Genomic DNA, 20,609 nt, shown 5'->3' on the forward strand with positions numbered 1-20,609 from the left:
TACGGCTCCTGCTTCAGCCTGCAAACATTACTAGAGGCAAAATGCTGTTTAGAAAAATATTTTAAAATGGCCACGAGGCAAACTGTACCCCACAAGTTATAGAACATGGTGTTTAGGACACGATTCTTTCAGCCAGACGTCTATCTGCATCGCTTTATTAAAGCTAAAGGCTGGATTCCACACACGTTAGCAAAGGCGCAAAGAGTTGCATTTTTAAAGTGTTTATTCGGCCATTTACCTTATACTTCATCCCTTAATTATACCTGGTCTCTTCCGCTATCTGCTAATCAATGCGGCGATGTAAATGACATTCTCATGTGATACCCACTTCAACTATAAATGTCTTTAGTCCTGTCACAAGCGGCGAATTGTCTGGCGCTCGCAACTGCAACCTATCGAGTCTCCAGTAGCGAATCTCGGTACACCAGGTATCTGTCACGTCAGAGAAAACGCGAGTATTGATCATTTTATTGACTATTGACGGGATGTTGGACAGAGCAGTTCCCAGAACTTTGTTAAAAGTCAAGATCGTTTACTAATTTCTGTGCATGTTTTCTCTCTCTCTCTCTCTCTGTTGTCACCGCTTACATTCATACAGCTTCCGTGGTGTCATTAAATTAACGGGCGTTTGGCGGATCAGTGTTGAAAGGTTTTTTTTCCCAATCTGATTTTGACCAGCCGATTATATTGTCAAGGCGACGGGAATGGGGGGTTATACAGAGAGAGAGAAAAAACTGAAAACGATGTTTGCACACAGAATGAACGAATTGTCAGTGAGTTATTTAAAAACAACAAAAAACTTTTTTTATAGACACACGTGTCATTGGAAGATGATGAATGGGGAAAGCGTTGTGACAGCTCTGGCTGACGGCTTTGAATAAACGAAGCTTTTACCTAGCCTCCCTCCACCTATGGAAGAGTTCAAAGGTGTTGGAAGGCATGTGGAGAGGTTGAGGTTTTCTTTGTTCGCTCTGCTTGTTAACCTTGGAGTGGAACACGCGAGAAAGCAATCCGATCTCCTGATGGCTCTGGGAAATGTACAATACAAAATACTCAACCCAGTCTCATTAACAATGCAAAACAGTCGGATACTGCATTCAACTTATTTAATTTTATTTTTTTTAATTAAAAAACAAGCAACGAGAGATGTTGGTTCCCAAACTGTTCAGTAAACACAGTCTGGGGACTAGCTAATCTGATTAGAATCGACTATTTCCAATAGAGGGATTGTTTCTTGTACCGAGCTGGCCGGCTATATATAAAAAACTGACACCGCAGACCCGAATATTCTTTGATTTCGCACAGTAATATAACGGCTTGCTGCCGACCGACAGATTCCAGTTTATTCCTCGCTGCCACTCTGCGATTTTTTTTAAACCTTCTGAATACATTCATGCGATGCAGAGAGAGAGAGAGAGAGAGAGAGAAATCCTATTACAATCACAACCCTCGCTTTTTCTTTTGGTTGAATGTTGGCAGCTTTTCCCGAAATCTCAAAACACGTTGAGCGCGGAGCGGGTTTTAGACCTAGCGAGAACAGGTGAATTTTTGACCTGCACAAGAAAACTCGTGTTTTTTTTTTCTAAATCGAAACATTATATTTTACTCCTGTAGCGAGGCGTGCTCTCTTATATCTGGACTTTGTTGAGCTCCCAGCGCTATTTTTAAATCGCTTTGTATAATAAAAGAACGCCGCGGGGGTGTAGTCAGTATTTAACAATTTTTGCCTACTAGCGGTCCGTAATTACTACTGATCTATGCAGCCTGAATAAGCCCCTCATTGTGGAAGTCTCGTTCCGTTCCGTACGTTTTCTTTCTCCTGCTGAGATGATGATTTACAGCCTTCCAAATATACCAGGACGGTCATTCAAAGCCAGGGAAAGAAAAGATTCCCATCCAGAGAGAGAAGCGAACTGTTAAATAGTTAATTATACAACAGGTGCAACCAGTTTGCGAAAATTGGGGATAATTTTCGCGATTCTGCCTGCTTTCAATGTTTCAAAATCTAAAATATAAAGCGCTTGAACGCGAGGCGAATTGGAAAAGCTGGAATTACTATTCATTCTAAATCGGAAGCTGGCTGATTGAGAAACACGAGATATAAGACCACAGGCTAATTAAAATGAAGAGTAACATTTTTAGGATAGATCCGGCACGACGCGGAGCATTTGCACTGATGTGGTGTAAACTTAAAAAAATAGTGAAGTTTGTGTATTCAGAAGCACCTCTATCTCCCCGTTTATATATAAAAAAAGTTCTGTGATAATTCTTGGATTTTGAGGCTTAGAACTGTGCTGCTTGCTGCCCATGAGTGCATTTTTGCTGTTTATGTAAAAAAAAGACTTGCTGTTTTGAATGTACCACACGTCACCTTTTTAAAGCAGTTCTTGGAAAGGTTTTTACTCGTTTTATAGGAGTCCAGGTGAAACGTGAACAAGTACTTCGAGTAGCCCCTGCTTGCGCTTTCCTTTTGAATTTATGTCCGGAGGTGAGTGATCTGCGGCTACACATAATTAAATATCCCTGTTTAATAAACTCAAATGCTGGCAACACTCAGCAGGTCTGTCAGCATCCGTGGAGAGAGAAACAGAGTTAACATATCAGGCCTGCGACGTTTCATCAGAAGTGTTCGCCACAGATGCTGCCAGACCTGCTGAGTTTTTCCAGCGTTTTCTGTTATTTCAGTCTTCCAGCACCCCCTGTGTTTATCCAGGGAATGAAATAAGCAGCGTTTGCGTTACATTTTAATGGATGGGAAGAATCCCTATTTTAGACTGAACAACCATCAGCAAAAATAAATGATCATTCTCTCCTGTACAATCTCAGTTATTCTGATATGAAAATAGAGTTCACTCAGCAAAACAGGCGCACACCGACATCTAGAATGTCTTGAGCCTTCTCTTATGTCCATAACCTACAGGGACACTATTTGCGATATAACGAACTGTGATTTTCCACTTTGTTCAAAAACATTGTGAACCAAGACATTTTATTTCATCTTGTATTGAAAGCAGCATTGTGTGTGTGTGTATTTTCCACATTTAGTTACTATTTCCGAAGACATGCCTCTTGGGTTAACAACTAACTATCAAATGTATTATACCTCCCCTTGTGCCTAGATGCTGTTTGTGGTAAGAATAATGTTACTTTTCCAAATAAGTTGTCGTACAATGTGTTGTGTAAACACGTCATCAGAAGACTGAGAAAGTTAAAGCTTGTGCGCTGGGAGTGTTTCTATTAGCCACCCATAGAAGCTGTAAAAAAAGATTAATATTGCTGGTTTTAAAATGATTTAAGCCTCTTTCCATTTTCGGCCAAAATATTATTTTGACTCAATCATACCAGGAGTATGGGTTGCAAATCTCGACTACCCCAACACGCTTTACAATTACAGTCCAGACACAGTACTTACTTCTCCTGGGACGATCTTTCAGATAGAGAGTAACCTCTGCAGAACAATTGTCATATTCTTTGCACCGAGCAGGTATAGCCGTGTATTTGATTCAGTCCAAAGCGATGTTGCAGCGTTCGACTCTGCACAGTCTAACACACTGCTGAGATAAAGATGAACATTAAGCCATTTTCTTAACTGTTCCCTTTAAAAACTATTTCACCAATAGCTCAATCGCTCGATGTGCACATGCTATCGAAGAGAAGGATATTGAGATGCTAATGTACTGATTTTAAAATCTGTTTCTGACACAATAAGAAATAATTTGCGAAATGCAGACTTGCTGCAATCAAAAGGCTCAGTTTTGAGCCATTTGGAAACGACGGCCGAACGTCTCGTTCAATATTCCACTCTATGTTTGGCTCGGTTAATGTTTTAAAGGCAAAAACCGTGTTCACATAAAACGAGAGAATATCCTGGAAACGTCTGGCCCTGTCCAGTTGATCGATACATTTGGGGCCTTTTTAGTTTATAAACGCACCGGCTTTTATTTATTCTTGGGCATCAACGAACGACTAACAGAAGAAATGTGTAATCTCGTTTAGTGACTAACAGCTTATTAAAATGGAAAGCAGGCAGAATTCCAAGCCTTTTAAAACATTGTAACGTTCAGTTCAAGTTTCCTGAATACTGTGGATGGAAGAACACAGTAAAGTTTGAGGTGAGAACGTATGGCCGAAAAGAGTTAATAGACCTATAAAATCAGTGGTGATAAAGGAAATACCTTCCAGAAGTGTCAGTTTGTACTTTAAGAACTGTTCTGGCGGTCAAGTTTGGGGGTGGGGGGGGGGGGGGGGGGTGCGGCGGGGTGGTGCTTAAAAACTTTATAAGTCGAACTTTTATTGATAGTTCATATTCGCTGAATAATTTATTGGAACACTTATAGTGACAATTACTGAACGCCCGTTCCCACGACTAAGACTATTCTTAACGTCAATTCAATTGCACGCCCTAGCTTGGAGATGCACAACAGTGTGCATCTACAGTACAATTGCTGCTCGCAAACTTTGTTTGAAAGCAGCGTTATAGGGACAATTACTTTACTTTTGCTGACCGAGGCAGACTTTTTTTTAACCAAGTTATTAAACCGACATAGCTATCTAATTTTAGCACATATCACCGTGATGTGGTCCTATTGAAGGAATATGTAATCAAATTAGACAACACCGTCAATGCTTTCACCCAGGTATGAGAACTGCACAAATACACTGAAATAACATGACAGAAATGCATGCTCTACATATCACTTTTTTAAAAGCAAATTCCCATTACAATTTAAAAGGAAAAGGGGGTGGCACTGTTTCGTTGTTCGAAGTCAAAGCAACTTTTCGCTAGCATTTACTTTTATGTTTGTTCTTTTTTTTAAATACCATCTAAGATTTGCAAAACATAAATTTTAAATGCTGGATTAGCAAATCGTGCGGGGAAAGACGTAAATCATTTGGTGACAATTCAAAGTGGTTGTCATAACACGGAGAAGCACCGAGAAAAGGAAAGGTACCCTATTTTAAAAGCTGTAATTATGGATAGAGGAAGAACAAAGGCGAGCCCTGGAGCCATGCATTGGAGGCTGAGGCTTCAATGTGGAGTAATAGAAGGAGGGGAGCTCTAATAACTAGACATGGGAACGTCAGTGCAGACATCCAGGCGTCTTAACACCCCCACTGCACGACTTCGAAACGAATTAATACGTTTTAAAAACAAGCCCAACAAGCATGGTGTAAGATGGACATAAATAATAAATGCCCTATTCAGATCCACTAAAGAAACTGGACTTTTTGATTGGGCAAGCGAGGGTTCTCTTAATTCACAAAAGCAGATACTGCTTTTTAATCAAGATAAATATGGTTTAAATTGCCAGTCAAGTTAAAGTGGGCAACCTTGGCTTAAAGAAAATTACCGAGTTTAACTATAATGACACGCAGAAAAAATGCAAAGCAGTCGCTTTCTTCCAACTGTAAACATTTCTTAAACAAAAACAGAATTACCTGGAAAAACTCAGCAGGTCTGGCAGCATCGGCGGAGAAGAAAAGAGTTGACGTTTCGAGTCATGAGGACTCGAAACGTCAACTCTTTTCTTCTCCGCCGATGCTGCCAGACCTGCTGAGTTTTTCCAGGTAATTCTGTTTTTGTTTTGGATTTCCAGCATCCGCAGTTTTTTTGTTTTTATCTCTGTAAACATTTCTTCCCTGTTTGTCTTTGCTACAGTGTGTTCAATAGATAGTTGCCATGAACACACCAAATAACAAGGATTTTACAATCTACGGAGACAACGTTACACCTTCGCCGTGAATAATCAGATTTAATTGTCTCAAGAAATTGATCATGTTTCGATAACTGTCACTTTTAGTTGTTCGCTCTTTGAAATATTTGTTTAAAATGCGCCGCCTGATATAAAACCTGGTCATTCACGCTTGGTAAATGTATCATGGTAATGTAGATTGCCCACATACACGCATTGATAAAACAGGCTAACTACTCATTATACAATGTAGGTTTTAAATTCGGAAAACCGAAACCGTAAACACCCTTTTGAACTGGTTCGCGCAGCCTGTTAAACACCGCATTTCTGCACCAACCAACCGGGTAAAATCGACACTTGGGCTTTAAAGACATGGTGGGCAGACCTGTTATCCGACAATGAACTAAGTGCTGTGGACATCATTTTACCCGGAACGTAGATTTTCGACAGTTGAAGGAAAAAAGGAGGGGTACTGAGCTAAACAAGTGACCAGTCCAGTCACTTTACCCCTGAGCCAGAAAGAAAGATTAGAGATTTGAACCGGTTTGGGTCGGAATGTTTGTTCATCACATAAATACGTTCGAAACCATAGGGGACTTTTCTCTCAGTATAGCGGAAAACACAAATTGGAATTTGACAAATAGAATCCAATTATTCGAATCATTAAACGAGTCTTTGCTTGTAAACGAGACAACAAATTTAATTAGAGCTCTTAATGCTGATTTTAGACGGTTGAATTATTATCAGTCTTCAGTTGGTATCACTTACTTCACGGTACAGGATTTTTAACAGCGGTTTTCAGATTACAGACTAGGGCCTATCTTAATCTGACTATTCTGCGTTAACACCAATTGTTAAATCGCTTGTTTTACTGAGGGAGATGGGTAGAAAATAATTCGCCACGAATTGTCTTGTCTCTGACACTTCGGATTTCGCCAGTGTCACTCAGCTACAATTATAATTTTCTGGTGGCACAGAAATGATTATAATCCGCGACTGGATCAATTTGAACTATTTAACAGCGATAAACAAAGCGCAGCTGCATTTCCAGCGATTTTAAAAAGCCTCTTCAAATTGAATGTGCATGACGCTCCTCATCTTGTGAGACAGATTTGGTTTACACTGCCTCGCAATTCATTCTAAAAGACCTGAGATGAATGCACATATATCATTTCGTTACATCTTCACTCACAGGGAAGCTCGAGTCGCAGTCAAGCTGTTTAACATATTACATCGTGCTGCTGTCTCATCAATTGAATTTTCTGCCGGTAATTTCGTCACACCAAATTTTAAAACCTTAATTTGTATTTTTAATTACACCAAACACGAGCCATCCACCAAAGACCACAAACATTGCTGTTCGGCAGATCATATTATTATTTAATGTTTAATTTTCTACTTCAAATAACGGAGCGTTCACAATGGTTTTGTTAACCTTAACGTATTATTAACATTAATGTATTGTTCACCTCCTAATCAGCACTTTTGATCTGTAGTTTACAAATAACAGCCCATAAGCAAACATATAATCAAATTCGAGTTTCAATTCGTGCAAAAGAATCTAAACACGACACAGCGTCCTCTTCTAAATGAGCGCGTCCTAGCGCCTATTCGTAAATAAAAATGAGCATGTTTTTATTTGCTGCTGACTTTGGAAGGTCTGGTTTTTTTTTCTATTGCATTTGTGGTACTGGATTGTGGCCAACTATCACATAACCACGAGATGTGTTTAAGCTTGCAGATTTGGAAGAATTTACACAGAGTTGACTGAAGACAGGAAGGGCACTTAATCCTGCGGTTGTTGTGCACATGCATCCCCCTCGTTGCAGAAGCACTTTGCTCCTGCCATTTATCTCCTGATGAGGCGAAATGACTCTGTTGCCTTGGCTGCTGCACCAGTGAATGACAAGGGGCTGAGGGAGCCCGGCGATTCATGCGATTAACGGGGGGGGGGGGGGGGAAGGGGGGGACCCCTGATAAACACCATCTTTTCTGCTCCCCACTGTGATTCGCTTTGTTTTTGCAAGACCAGCAAATATTTCACCGTTATTAACACCTTTTACGAACTTCGTAGTTTAACTTTAACTTTTAAAGATTTACCATTTGATAACTTTCACGAACTCCCCCCACATTAATGTAATTCTGTTCATAAATAGGATGGGCAACCGAATTTATCATCATTAAATGCAAGCGCAAACAACACATCAGATCAGGACACTACACGCGTTGTGCGGTCTGTTGCTGGACAGAATTCGTTCAGCATCTTTGCCTAAACCACCGCTACCCCCCATCTTTGTATATCTTCATTGGGAGGATGATGATCTTAGAATCTTTATTTTAAAGGCGCAAGTCGAATCTCAAGTATGTTTGTGACATTCGCATGCCGGCCACTTGTTAACTGTCAGTTTCATTACGTTTGGTATATTTAAAAAAAAAACGGTTTGAATGAGCGCGGCTGTTTCCCGTGGTCATTCCAAATCTCCTAGATGCAAATTGTCGCTGTCCGCGAGCTGGTCCTACCACTCTTCGCCTATCCATTTGCAAAATGGGCATAGCCTGTTTTGGATTCAGCTTTTTTAAAACTACAAATTGGCACGTGGCTAATAAACATTTCTTTTACAAATCTGGATTTTTTTTGTTAGTGTTTCACAGTGCAAATGGGAATATAAACATAACTATTTAAAAGCAAGTTAACTAATATCACCAAGACCTTGTGCATAAAAGCAACGGTCAAACAAGCTTTGATCAGTGTAATAAGGCGTATGGGACGGAAAGAAATGAACAGAATCATAAGCGCCATTGAAGGTCAACTTGGGCCCTCCTTTCAATGTTTGCACCGTCGCGTGGCTTTGTGAATAAAAGCAGAGCAGATTTTATATACACCCAATTCCGAAAAAAATATTTTTGTACACGTCTGATCTGGATGAAATGTACGTTGTTCAATCGACATAATAAGGGAGGCCTTTTAAAATCAAGGTGCCTGCCACAGACGACAAGCAAAACTAGCACAAAACTTATACTTACTGTGTGAAATTTCGGCTACATTGGATGATTGATGAGCAAGACTGCTCGGCGGGTGTGCTTATTTTTGTAGTATCAAGTTTAGCATTTGCACCTCCAGAAATAGTGGGACATTTCATTTTATTACCTACACAGGCCGTCGCTGCAAACGATATCTCTGAACTTCAGATTTCCCACCTCTGCATAATTTCTTCATGATTTTGCTCCACCTGCCTGGTGTTTTTCTACATTGCATTTTTTTTTTGCATTACTGATGGCCCACTCGTCTATTTTCCGTTCCATTTTTATTCTAAGCGGATATAAAACAAGACAACACATTTCGGAAAGTCGCAGGTAGTCAGCGGTAAATCAAAAATAGCGATTGGGATTTGGACTTCTGCTTTCAATGCTTGGGCATAGACTGACCTCAAGCCGCCTTCGGCTAATGACCAGTTCTTGCAAGTCATCAAGAATCCATTATTCTGCATATAGGCAGAGTGCAGTGCAAGAGTGGATCATTTGATTGTCAGACCTGCTGAATTTTTCCAGGTATTTTTGTTTTTGTTTTATTAAATATCGTCCTTTTGTGCAAAACTGCTCACAACATTAACAACGGATAGCACACAGTCGATGTTTTAAGCGCACACCTGTGAATAGCACGGGAGTAATTGAATTATGGTGATTCAGCTAATGTGTCCTAAAAATGCCCAATGGCCGCCTACCAGTATAAACACTCTTAACAATTGCCATGATGCCATTCCAACATCACACGTTAATTGTTCTTGAGCAGCAATGAACTAGCCCACCTGTACAGGTAATCATATTGTTGGAGAATGCCAACGGTCAGTATAAATCGTCCCCAACCCTTCCCCACGTCCCCCCTCTTTGGGCTCATCAGTGTTCTTGAAGTTTTTGATACATAGACACAGATTCCTTCCAAACCAAGCAGTATCATGCAATGTGCATTTTATTCCCAATCAGCGAATATTTTATATTTTCCATACTAACGTTATGCTACACCACTGCCTAAGTTAGAAAGTCAGCAACCACAAATAGACTTAAACCCAGTAAGGTATGAGGAGAATCTAACTTATGCTGAAAAAGATGTAAATACACTAACATCTTGTTTCTGAGATATATAATTGTCACTATTTTAATTATTAATTGTTAACTGAATCCAATGCACTGATCATTTTAGCTTCACAAGGCATTCCCTTATTAATGTATCTCTACTATATTGCAGACTATGATTCATTTTAATCCATTCCCTTAATTAATCCTCAGAGAATAAAAGATTTTGAACAAATATATTCACACAAAGGATTCTTGCTATTTTGACTTTTGAGTAAATATTTTAGGTATAATTGTTTTAGCTCATTTAATATTTTCAAAGCATGTTCCATTTTCATATCAGTTGAACACGTGTAACAAAAATGTTATTCATATGCAGGCATATTATTAAGTTCATATTTGCTCAAGCCATTTGAAGATTAGTGCATACTATTTTAGTTAAATGTTAACTTATAAACTGATACCTCTGTGTTCCTACAGTAACGAATGGATTTCGAATTGTATTTCAGTAGATTCACGGGGATTATAAAGTCATTTGGGGGTGTTATAACTGAATAAGAATGTACAGGATAAGCATACAGATTACAAATAATTTGTTACACAGAGAATGACATATACCTTGTGATTATTACAAAAAGTGATGTGATTTAGCAATTCTGATGACATAAACCACAAATGTGAAACTTAAGCACTTTGATCAGTCAAACCCCAAAGCCTACCTTAAGATCACTTCAGAGTATCTCATAATTCTGTAAATACTTTTTGAAATTTTACAATTATTTTTAACTGCATTTTGTGTCCTCTTTGCTTGCATTGCTTTGAGATATTCATAGGTGATTGAGATTCACATTAAAGATTAATGACTGTGGCATAATCACTACAAGTGCATTGAGAAAATTGCATTGAAGTACTGGGAGAAACAGGCAGTGTTACATTTGTATATATTAATAACTGGTCTTATTTTTAAAAAATCAGTTGGTCTCTGTTATCAATTAAAAAATCAAAAGAAAATGTAGTATTATCAATAAGCTTGGTGAAAATCAGACTGCAGTTACACAATCACTTATCAGTCACCGAGAGGGAGTTTTCATCTTGCAAGGAGGCACAGAAGGTTGCAATATAACTCTGCTGTCAGGTCGTGATCTGATGGGAGCACAGCGATGTGAAGCCTCCCATAGACTGCACACGACATGAAGCACAACTCCAGTGTAATGTCAAGGTGGGCTTTCAAAAATGTTCACTGATGCACTGGGCATCTTCTCAACTGATGTAGTTTTCACTTTAAATTGTTTTGAGAGCCTGGAACCAGTCTAACTATAATCTTATTCACTTAGCCTCTTTCTACAGTTGTCAAAATACATTTTCCCTATTTTACTTAAGATATAGAGAATTGGTTAATGAAATGTTTTCTTTGGTCAGCATTAATTTTAAACCGTTCTAATGATACCAAGAACAAAAGCTCTATTTGAGCAAATGAAAGGTTCTTGGCAGAAATGGAGAATCCAGCAAAGAACTCGGGAAGACCATGGACAGTCCAGGAATTTGATAGACTGCAGTTTAATCATTGTGACACAGTAAATGTCAAGTTTTGGCCTGACATTCAATAAATGAATGAATGAAGAGGTAATTTTGAAATCCAGGATCTTGAACTGGGCACAACACTTTAGGAAGGATGTGAAGGTATGAGAGAGGATGCAGTAAAGATTCATGAGAATGATTCCAAGGATGAGGAATTTCAATTATGTGGATATATTAGAGAAACTGGGGCTATTCTCCTTGGAGAGGAGAAGCTTAAATGAGATTTGATAGAGGATTTGGAAATCATGAGTGGTCTGGACAGCATAGATGAAGAGAAACTGTTCCCATTGGCAGGTATCCAGACCAGAGGATGCTGATTTAAGGTGACTGGCAAAAGATGCAATGGTGACTTGAGGTGAAAGCTTTTTTACATACAGTGAGTGGTTGGGATCTGGAATGCACTGCCCAAGAGGGTGGTGGAGGCAGATTCAATTGAGGCTTTTAAAAGAGAATTTGACAATAATCTGAAGAGAAAAAATTGCAGTTACGTGGAAAAAGTAGAGAAGTGGTACTAGTTGAGTTGCTCTTGCAGAGAGCTGGCCCAGACAGGATAGGCTGAGTGGCCTCCCTCTGTTTTGTAACCATTCTATGATTCTATGATTTTACCAGTCAAAGTCAGTAAAAGCTAAAAGTTTATGTTTAAGATGCTTTCTCACTTTTCTGAAGAAGATTCATATTTGACCTGAAACATTAACTCTGTTCCTGTCTCCACAGATGCTGCCTGACCTGCTGAGTATTTCCAGCAATTTATGCTTTTATTTCAGATTTCCAGCATTTACAGAATTTTGCTTTCTCACTTTTGATATGATGTCTTTATAGAAAATGTACAACTGAGCATATAAAACATGAATGAGAGATTATGGGTCTTCTATTCAAGGTCAATTTTTGATAGTTCATCGACTTTTCGAATTGAAGGTTAAAAATAAATACAAAGAAAGGGGCTAATGAGCACTTTATATTGGTTTTAAAATACTGTCTAGTACCTGATAATGACCAGTGAGATAGATGGCCATTTAAGTGTACTTCCTTTGATTCTTTATCACACCAGTGGTTAAGGGGCCATTATCATTATACAGAATCCTTTTGCTGCACTTAAGATGGCACCACTTCATGGTTCTTTGTGGCTGCTTGGTTTAGTCTATTTGGGTAGCAATCTAATGATTGGAGTCATAATTTAATATTCGTGAAGAAATTAATGAACTTCTGATTTTGATGCTATGGCATTAAGCTGATTAAGGCAAAAGGGGATCAATATAACCACAATAATATGTAAAATAATTTTATAAATAATATAAATTCACTTCATATTAAATCGATATATCAATGACGTGCACAAGGAAGCACAATCGAATTTATTTGGGTTGTGTATCTTCACCTATCAGCCAATCTTCAGCTTCTGATAAGTCTCACCAGATTCCTTCTATCTACCTTGATTTTGATTACTCAACATTTTGCTCTCCATGGTGTGAAACGGTCACTTCAGACACTTTGGGAAGAAAACAGAAATCAAAAAGATACTAGTACCTGTGCAAAATCACTTTTGCTTGGCACACCTCCCCAAAAAGCATGAAATAAATAAATAAATTTTTTTCCAGGAACTAGTAATGGATACGTTAGCAACATTTTTAGGGTCTATTATCTTAAAAATTAATCTTTAAAAGAATTTCTGTGATAGACCCTCAAGTCTTCAATCTCAACTTGGGTTTCTCAGAGGATCAAGTAATCAAATCAGTTTACTCGATTATTTCATAGCATGCCCACTAAAAATTGGAATGGGAGTGCAAGTGTGTCAGTTCAGTAGTTATCGGTGAAGGGAGCAACCTATCGTAGATTCTCTATCCTGGAAACCCACATCGATTCTGTTTATTTGGTACTAATGCAAGCTGAGGGAAAATGACAAGTGATTATCAGCCCAATCACCATAGTTACCTCAACCACGTGACCCCAAGCAAGCTAAACTCTGTCACTGAATTTCCTGAGTGTAACGTTTTGATATTTTGAATAAAAATGCTTGTTGCTTTTCCTAAATGTGACTGTATCTTTACATTGGACAATTTCACATTTCACTGGAAAAACACAGTATGATAGTATTAATATTATGAGTAAATGGTGTAGTTGACAACTTTCATTTATGTCAAAATACAATCCACTTTGCATCACAATGGACAATAAACAGCATGGTAAAAACTACAGTCATTAAAGGATTGAACAGTCAACAGCACTGAGGAAAAAAAACACTATTGTAATATTTTAACATAACAAATTGCAACAAGCCTGTTAAGATAATAGCAAGCAGGTTTTGTTTTTTCACTAGAATTCGGTGAATAAATAATTTCCATACAAAATTAACTGAAACAGATCAGACCCTTGGCTTTTAAAAGAATGAATAATCGCCACATATAAAATATTTTCATTGCCCTTTTGTCCTTTTAATGAAAATCAATTTGATATTTATCAGAAATAGAGGCAGAAGAACACATTTCCATCATTTGAAAAGATGAATGGTTTTGGATTCACAGTTGCAAATCCTCTCTGGGGGTGCAATCAGTGATTTCAGCATTTTTATTGACTATAGGATTTCTCAAGCATTGGCCACTAATGGATTCCATCAGGAGTTATCTTTTCTCTGGATTTCCATGGTGCTAACTGTTTTCTAAGTGTTTTTACTTTGTATAACCAGAGGACTGTTTTGTCTGCATTCCCAGAACAGATCAACCCATTTAATGAACACATGACACTGAATAGAACTGAGCTTTCTAATCCTTCACTGACCTCCGGAGGACCGTCGTGGCACAAATCAGGTAATCTAACACGGTAAAGTAGGGAATTAAACTCTCAATGAAGCCAAAGACGTTTCTGGGTCCTGCTGTCCACCAGTTAAAAGTTTGAATCAGACTGGCTGTCTTAAAAATACATTACCAGATCAATCTGTGTTTCTATTTCTTGGCAGGAAGTGTACAAATGCACATTGAATTAAATGATTTTTGGCAAGAATATGTGTAAACAAATTTGCAATGATAAATTCATGAATTCCAGTAGGTAATGATCTCAAATCCTGCTGATGTGTTAGTAGAAATAACTGGAAAATTAAATTCAAGTAGTACCAGGGCTATCTCTTGAAGTAATGTCCTGAATTTAATTTTTGGGAATCATATACTTTCATCTAACATAATTGTGGTATTTTAAAATTATGCAAAATTATTGTATATTTTTGACGATATACATTTTTATCCTATGGGTTTCATCATCTGCACACGACAGGATAGTCCAGCTACATATCTCTCAAATTTGGGCTCATGTTGCAGCCCCTTTGTGCGTGAAACTGGGCACTGACAAATTGATATTCCATTGATGCCTGATCATTTCAATTTGGAGTCATATAAAATTAAATTTGTATCATCCTGCCAGCAGAAATTTTTGTATATATTTAGCACTTGAAATGAAATTGTCACTTTAACTATTGCTAAGGTATATATTTTTTTATTATTCATTCATATTGTGCTAAAGGCATGTAAAGTGCAATAATAGCAAGTTATTGATTAAACCAATGATTAAAAATCAAAACTAGAGAGACCTGGATCATGCAGTGGGTTAACTCTAACCCTTTAGCTGTGGATCCAATCTATCACAGGCCATTGGCCTCAATGTGAATTGAGTTTGAACAGTCTTAATGCAGTTCTAACTATGAAAGGGCATGCAGCACCAAATTTCATTCTCATGCACAATTTGCATATTGAGAGTCTAACATAACTATAAGTTATAGGGTACAGGATAGGTTGGTGTGGGGACTGGAAAAATGTTACATTGGGGCAGTAGGGGTCATTCTTTTAATGTTGAAGCTAATGGATATGTTGGAATATTGTCCGCAATTTACACAAGGCAGTGTTAAATCTGACTTCTTGACCTGGTGCCTGGTGCTGAGTCTCGAAGCCTGGAAAGACAAGAGTTCTATTGGCCAACGTGAATATCCCAGACTTTGATGAGCACAAAAATTTATTAAAACAAATACTGATTAAGGCAAGTTAACCAGTAAGATTTATAGAACTATTAACAATAATGCAGAAGTTTGACCAGGCAATAAACAGCCAACCTGAATGTTGTTAAACATAGAGGCATGTTGCAGAAGCTTTTAGTCTTGTACTCATCAGGACAAATGCAAGAATACCAAATTTCAAATTATATCAACAATTTAAACTATAGGAGAAAAGGGTGCTAATTGGTTGGCCGTTTGGCTCTAATTGTCTGAGATGTTGCCATGGAGAAATATCAGCTCTCCAAGCTCCCAAGTAATTCAGCAAAAGGTACAAGGATTGAATATATTCTTTTTGTTTGCAGAGAATGAGTCCCCGCATGTGAATGTATATCGCTCCTAGCAAGCGTAAATGATCCAGGTTATGAGTTCAACTGATTATCTTAAACTGATTGTTAGTATAGCTATTAGCACACTCAAGATTGTTCAGAAAGTGCTGTCCAGCCACAGAATCACATCTAACAGTAGACATTTTGTTTTGGTTTTTGCAACTACAAGCTGGTTGAGTATGGCCTGTATTCTGCCTATCATGAATGACTGAAGCAGCATGTTCTTTCGCTTAAGCATAATAGGCAGAGTACAGAACATATAGTACCAATGCGTGCTTGCAAAACCCAAAACAAAATGTCTACTGTTAGCTGTGATTCTGTGATTGGGTAGCACTTTCTGAATGATCCTGAGTGTGCTAATAGCTGCAGTAATAACTAATTTAAGATAATCAGTCGAGTATTGCTGAAAAAGAGACATATCTAAGCTTTTTGTCTTGCACTCATCAGGTCACTTTGCAACAATACCAATACAAGGGGAAAACAACAATTTGTTTTTCCCCTTATATTGGTATTCTTGTGAAGTGCCCTGATGAGTGCAAAACAAAAAACTTAGATATGTGCTTTTGTCAGCAATACTCGAGTTCTGTACCAGCAAACTACTATAATCAGTTAAGCTCATAACGTGGATCATTTACTTTTGCTAGAAGCGACTTACATTCACCCACTCACTGCAAACAAAAGGAACATGTTCAATCTTTGTCCCTGTTTTGAATTACTCAGGAGCTTAGGGAGCTGATAGTTCATTATTGCTTTTTCCATGGCAACAGATTCAGCTTGCCAACCAATCAGCACTCTTTCCTACTGTAGTATCAATTGTTGTGGTCATTGGAAATTTGGCATGCTTGTATTTATCCTGATGACTGCAAGATGAAAAAATTTGGCATCATGTCTCTCTTTTCAGAAATAAATATTCAACAATTACAAACTGACCATAGTTAAGAAAATAAATAACTGAATTTATCTAGCACCTTTCACAATCCATGGGCTTCCCAAAGGACTTTACAGCCAATCAAATATTTTTAAAGAATAGTCACTGTTCCAATGTAGGGAAACACAACAGTCAATTTGCACACAGCCTGCCAAATCTTCAGCTTGGCAAGCAGGGGCAGGGCCCACTTGCTGAGGCGTAAAATGACAAGAGGTGATGTCAGGGGTGCATCCTAACATCACTTTGCGTCATTCAGATTTTCAGTTCGGCGGGGGCGCAGCCGACTAAAAGGCCTGTTAAGGCCATTTAACAATCAAATCATTGATCTGAGCTGCCAGTCTAACCTTAAGGTTGGGGGGCAAGTGAAGAGCCCAGATGGCCTTCGCATTTTTCATGGAACCTCATCCACGGGCAGGATGAGGTTTCATCAACATTTTTAAAGTGCTGGAAAAATTTTTATTAACATTACTGGACGTGCCCCAGCTCATGTGACAGTTTCACATGAGGGGACATGTCCTTAAAATTTTTTTCTCCCTTTATTCAATGTTTTATATGTGAAACTAATCTCCCTAAGGCATCTCTATGTGCTCAGCGTTTCCGGGCGTGCGTCACGTTGGGCAGGCCTTAATTGGCCCGCCCACATAAAATGTCGCCCACCCCTGCCCTCCCCCGCACAACCGCCCTGATGGGGAGAAAATTCTAGACCATTTGATTTTAGTTATGTTGGTTGAGGGCTAAAAGTCAGCTAGGACATCATGGAGAAATTCCCTGCTCTTTTTCAAAAAGTCCATGTGGGATCTCTTATGTCCACCTGAAAGGGTAGATGTAATCTTGGTTTAATGGCACCTCCCTCTGTACTGGATTGAAGTGTCAGCCTAGATTTTAAGCTCAAGTCCTCGGGGCAACATTTTCCTCCCGTTGGGGAGGAAGTGCGGGAGCGGGCGCCAGCAGGCTTGTTTCCGCCATTTTACATGGTGGGCTAATTAAGGCCCGCCCAATGTGTGACATCCACCAGGAAGTGCTGTGTGCTCCCTGTGTCGGGGGGGTGAAGGGTGGGGGTGGGGGGGGTGAAGGGTGGGGGTGGGGGAATTCCCTCAGCTGGGAGTGCGCTCTTTTGCACATGCGCACAGATCTCACTGAGGCAAAGTGCTGCCTCAGGGAGATTGGGTCTGATTTAAGGCTTTCAATAAAGATGATAAAAAATTTCCCTGCCCTGTCCCCTCACGTGACATTGTCACACGAGTTGGGACATGTTCATAACTTTTATTTAAACATTTAATTAAATTTTAAATACCCTCATGAAACCTCATCCCACCCATGGATGAGGTTTCATGCTTTTTCTGAAGCCCGCTTGGGCTCCCAGCCTGCCTGCCAACCTTAAGGTTGGATGTGCAGATCCATCAATTAGGTTAATTAGTTTTTGAATGGCCTTAATAGGCCAAACTGAAAATCAGAACGATACGGGGTGACATCAGGACGCATGCCCAACGTATCCCTGCGTCATTTCACATGTCGGCAAGCGGGCCCCACCTTTGCTTGCCGACCGGAAAATCCTGCTCTTGGTGTAGGGCTCGAACCCAAAACCTCTGACCCAGCAGCAAGGGTGGTACTACTAAACCAGGGCTGACAAGTTATGCTACATCTTATTGTGTATTTAACATAAAACAACAGTGACAAATTTATGTAAATAAATTTATTTAGATATTGTAATAAAGTATTTGCTATCAGAAAATACATATATATTAAGGAACTGGGCACAGGTGAACATTTGTCAGAACTGTGCAGAAAATGAAAACACAAAGTATAAAGCAGCACTGTCTCCTTAACCTTCCTTCACCATTCATATCAAAATGGTTTCTGGGATCAGGACTATGAAGTGAAAATGAGCAATGTTTTATTAAAAGTGAATCGTTATTTGTATTTTTGCAAAATAAAGAAGGAAAAACATAATTAACTCTGTTTCTGATTATTTTCATAGGAAAACCCTCTAAGACTACTTGTAATCAAACTTTGAAAGGAGACATTCCAAGAATATTTCATATCATTAGCTTTCAAAAGGTGTGGCATTTGAGCTCAACAATGCTGTGAAGATCTTAAATGAGTTTGGAGTAGTGATTCCTTTAAACAACATGGAGGATGGTAACAGGTGGGGGAGTTGTGCCATTTGAAGATAACTGTGCCAAACTGCTTTATTAACTGTGCCTTGGTACTTTGTGTAACAATGCTAGTATGTAGTATCAATATTCTGATAGATGTCAGGTAATTTTCAATATCCTAAGCCTACGAGTTACTCTCACTTTTTCGATCTTGGTGTATGGAACGGAGAAGAATCGTTAAGGCAATTCCTGAGGCATGTAGTCAAAGTGTTTCTTCTTTCTATTAGGTGCAATAACCTCATCATTTTGCTATATGAAGGATTCTAGTATGGTGACAGCTTCCAAAATTTAAAAGTTTTTAAAAAAAGTAAACTTGGTTCTTGATGGGTGCTAATTTGTTAAGCTATATTTAAAATATAATCCATGAATAATTCATTGCTAGCAGTTTCCACCTCTGTAACTCAAAATGTGCTATAACTGTGTCAATTTTGGTTTAGCAAGTAATCTTTTGTCACTTTGTCTTCCATCATTTTAATAGCTTTTATATTAAGTTATTTTGCATACTAAAAGATGTTCTCTAAAATAACAGTTTTAGATTGCTATATTTCATTAGTTGTATTAAATAGATTATAGAATAAGAAACCTGAAATGTATACTAAAGATTTGTATGTAGTCTTGAATGTAAATAATGTTACAATGCATTTAGTTTAAAAACATGCTGATTATTTTCAGGGTCATTTCCATAACACTGCAAAAGCCAACTTCATAAGGACTTTTACACCTTTTTTAGGCTGAAATCTAACCTTGTTTATGAACTGAATGGATTGTAGTGTGACTGAGATTAACAAGGTCCTTGTTCTATACTGGATTGTATGACATATAATATCCACCACCAGTGATATGCTCCTGACCTCTCTGTTAGGCAGAACAGAACCACACTAATGGAGAATATATTTTGGAGTAAATAAAGAACTGTTTATTGTAAGAGAGAAAAATGGACAGCAGCAAGCTAACTGAACAGATGAAATAAAAGAGTGTTATATTCTCGTTGGTATTTTAAAACTGCTTCCAAGCCCAAAATAAGAAATTCTCTGATGAGCTTTGATGTAAGCACATCAGTCTGCATTCACAGGGTTCTGCTTCACTGCAATGACCTAACTATATGGTTGAATGGAATGAACTAAAGATGAGCAGATATTACCTTGACCTTTATAATAGGCAATGTTCATGTTACAAGTGTGTATTTTTATGCAAATAATTTAAGTTATTAACCGTAAAGATTTTCTAATGTTTTTGTGGAAATTTTGAGGGAATGCAGTGGATGTGGGTGTGAATGAACTAGGTGCAACCCTTGAACTTGAATGGAAGCCTGAGGCACTCTCCATATTTGGCCATGGGCTTCATTTCAATGAAGCAGGCGAGCTGCTGAGAGCAAAAAAACTGGATTGCTTGCTTTTGTATGGTGGAAGATTGGGCCACTGTGATACTAACAATGGCCCTTGGGTAATCGAGGAAAATGGCTGACCAGGAGTGGCCTGGGGGTTTGGTAGCTGGGATGGTGAGGGAGGAGGAGGAGGAAAAAATGGCTTGGTCAGGTTCGGGTGAGGGTAGGTGTCGGGAGGGAAATCAATAACTGGAGTAGCAGTTTGGGAGCAGCAGCAGTCTTTTATTATGGGGTTGGGAGGAAAATTCTGTTCCACATTCAAATAAATGTTTTTATACTTTTTTAATTTAAAAAAATCGTACTTTGGCTGTGGCCTGACAGGTCTTTAATGGCCAATTGTTTAGGCTGCCTGTAGGCTTGACTGTCTAGGTAGCAGGGACTGGCTGCCTCAGGGTGATCCAGTATTGAGGTGAGGTCCTCAAACAGGTGTTAGGCCCTTA

General features: G+C 38.7%; 1 long non-coding RNA gene across 2 annotated transcripts; it reads left to right on the plus strand.

The window, feature by feature from the left end:
* The first annotated feature begins 71 nt into the window (after window positions 1–71).
* Window positions 72–19,772, plus strand: LOC121269189. Of its 2 annotated transcripts, XR_005941317.1 has the most exons (4): window positions 72–428; window positions 2,415–2,488; window positions 14,048–14,143; window positions 18,608–19,772. It is a non-coding gene; the product is annotated as an uncharacterized LOC121269189 (long non-coding RNA). The 2 variants fall into 2 exon arrangements; XR_005941316.1 differs by lacking the exon at window positions 2,415–2,488 and having other exon boundaries at window positions 82–428.
* The last annotated feature ends 837 nt before the right edge of the window (window positions 19,773–20,609 follow it).

Source organism: Carcharodon carcharias, chromosome 23 (genome assembly GCF_017639515.1).
Source record: "Carcharodon carcharias isolate sCarCar2 chromosome 23, sCarCar2.pri, whole genome shotgun sequence".
Classification (NCBI taxonomy): domain Eukaryota; kingdom Metazoa; phylum Chordata; class Chondrichthyes; order Lamniformes; family Lamnidae; genus Carcharodon; species Carcharodon carcharias.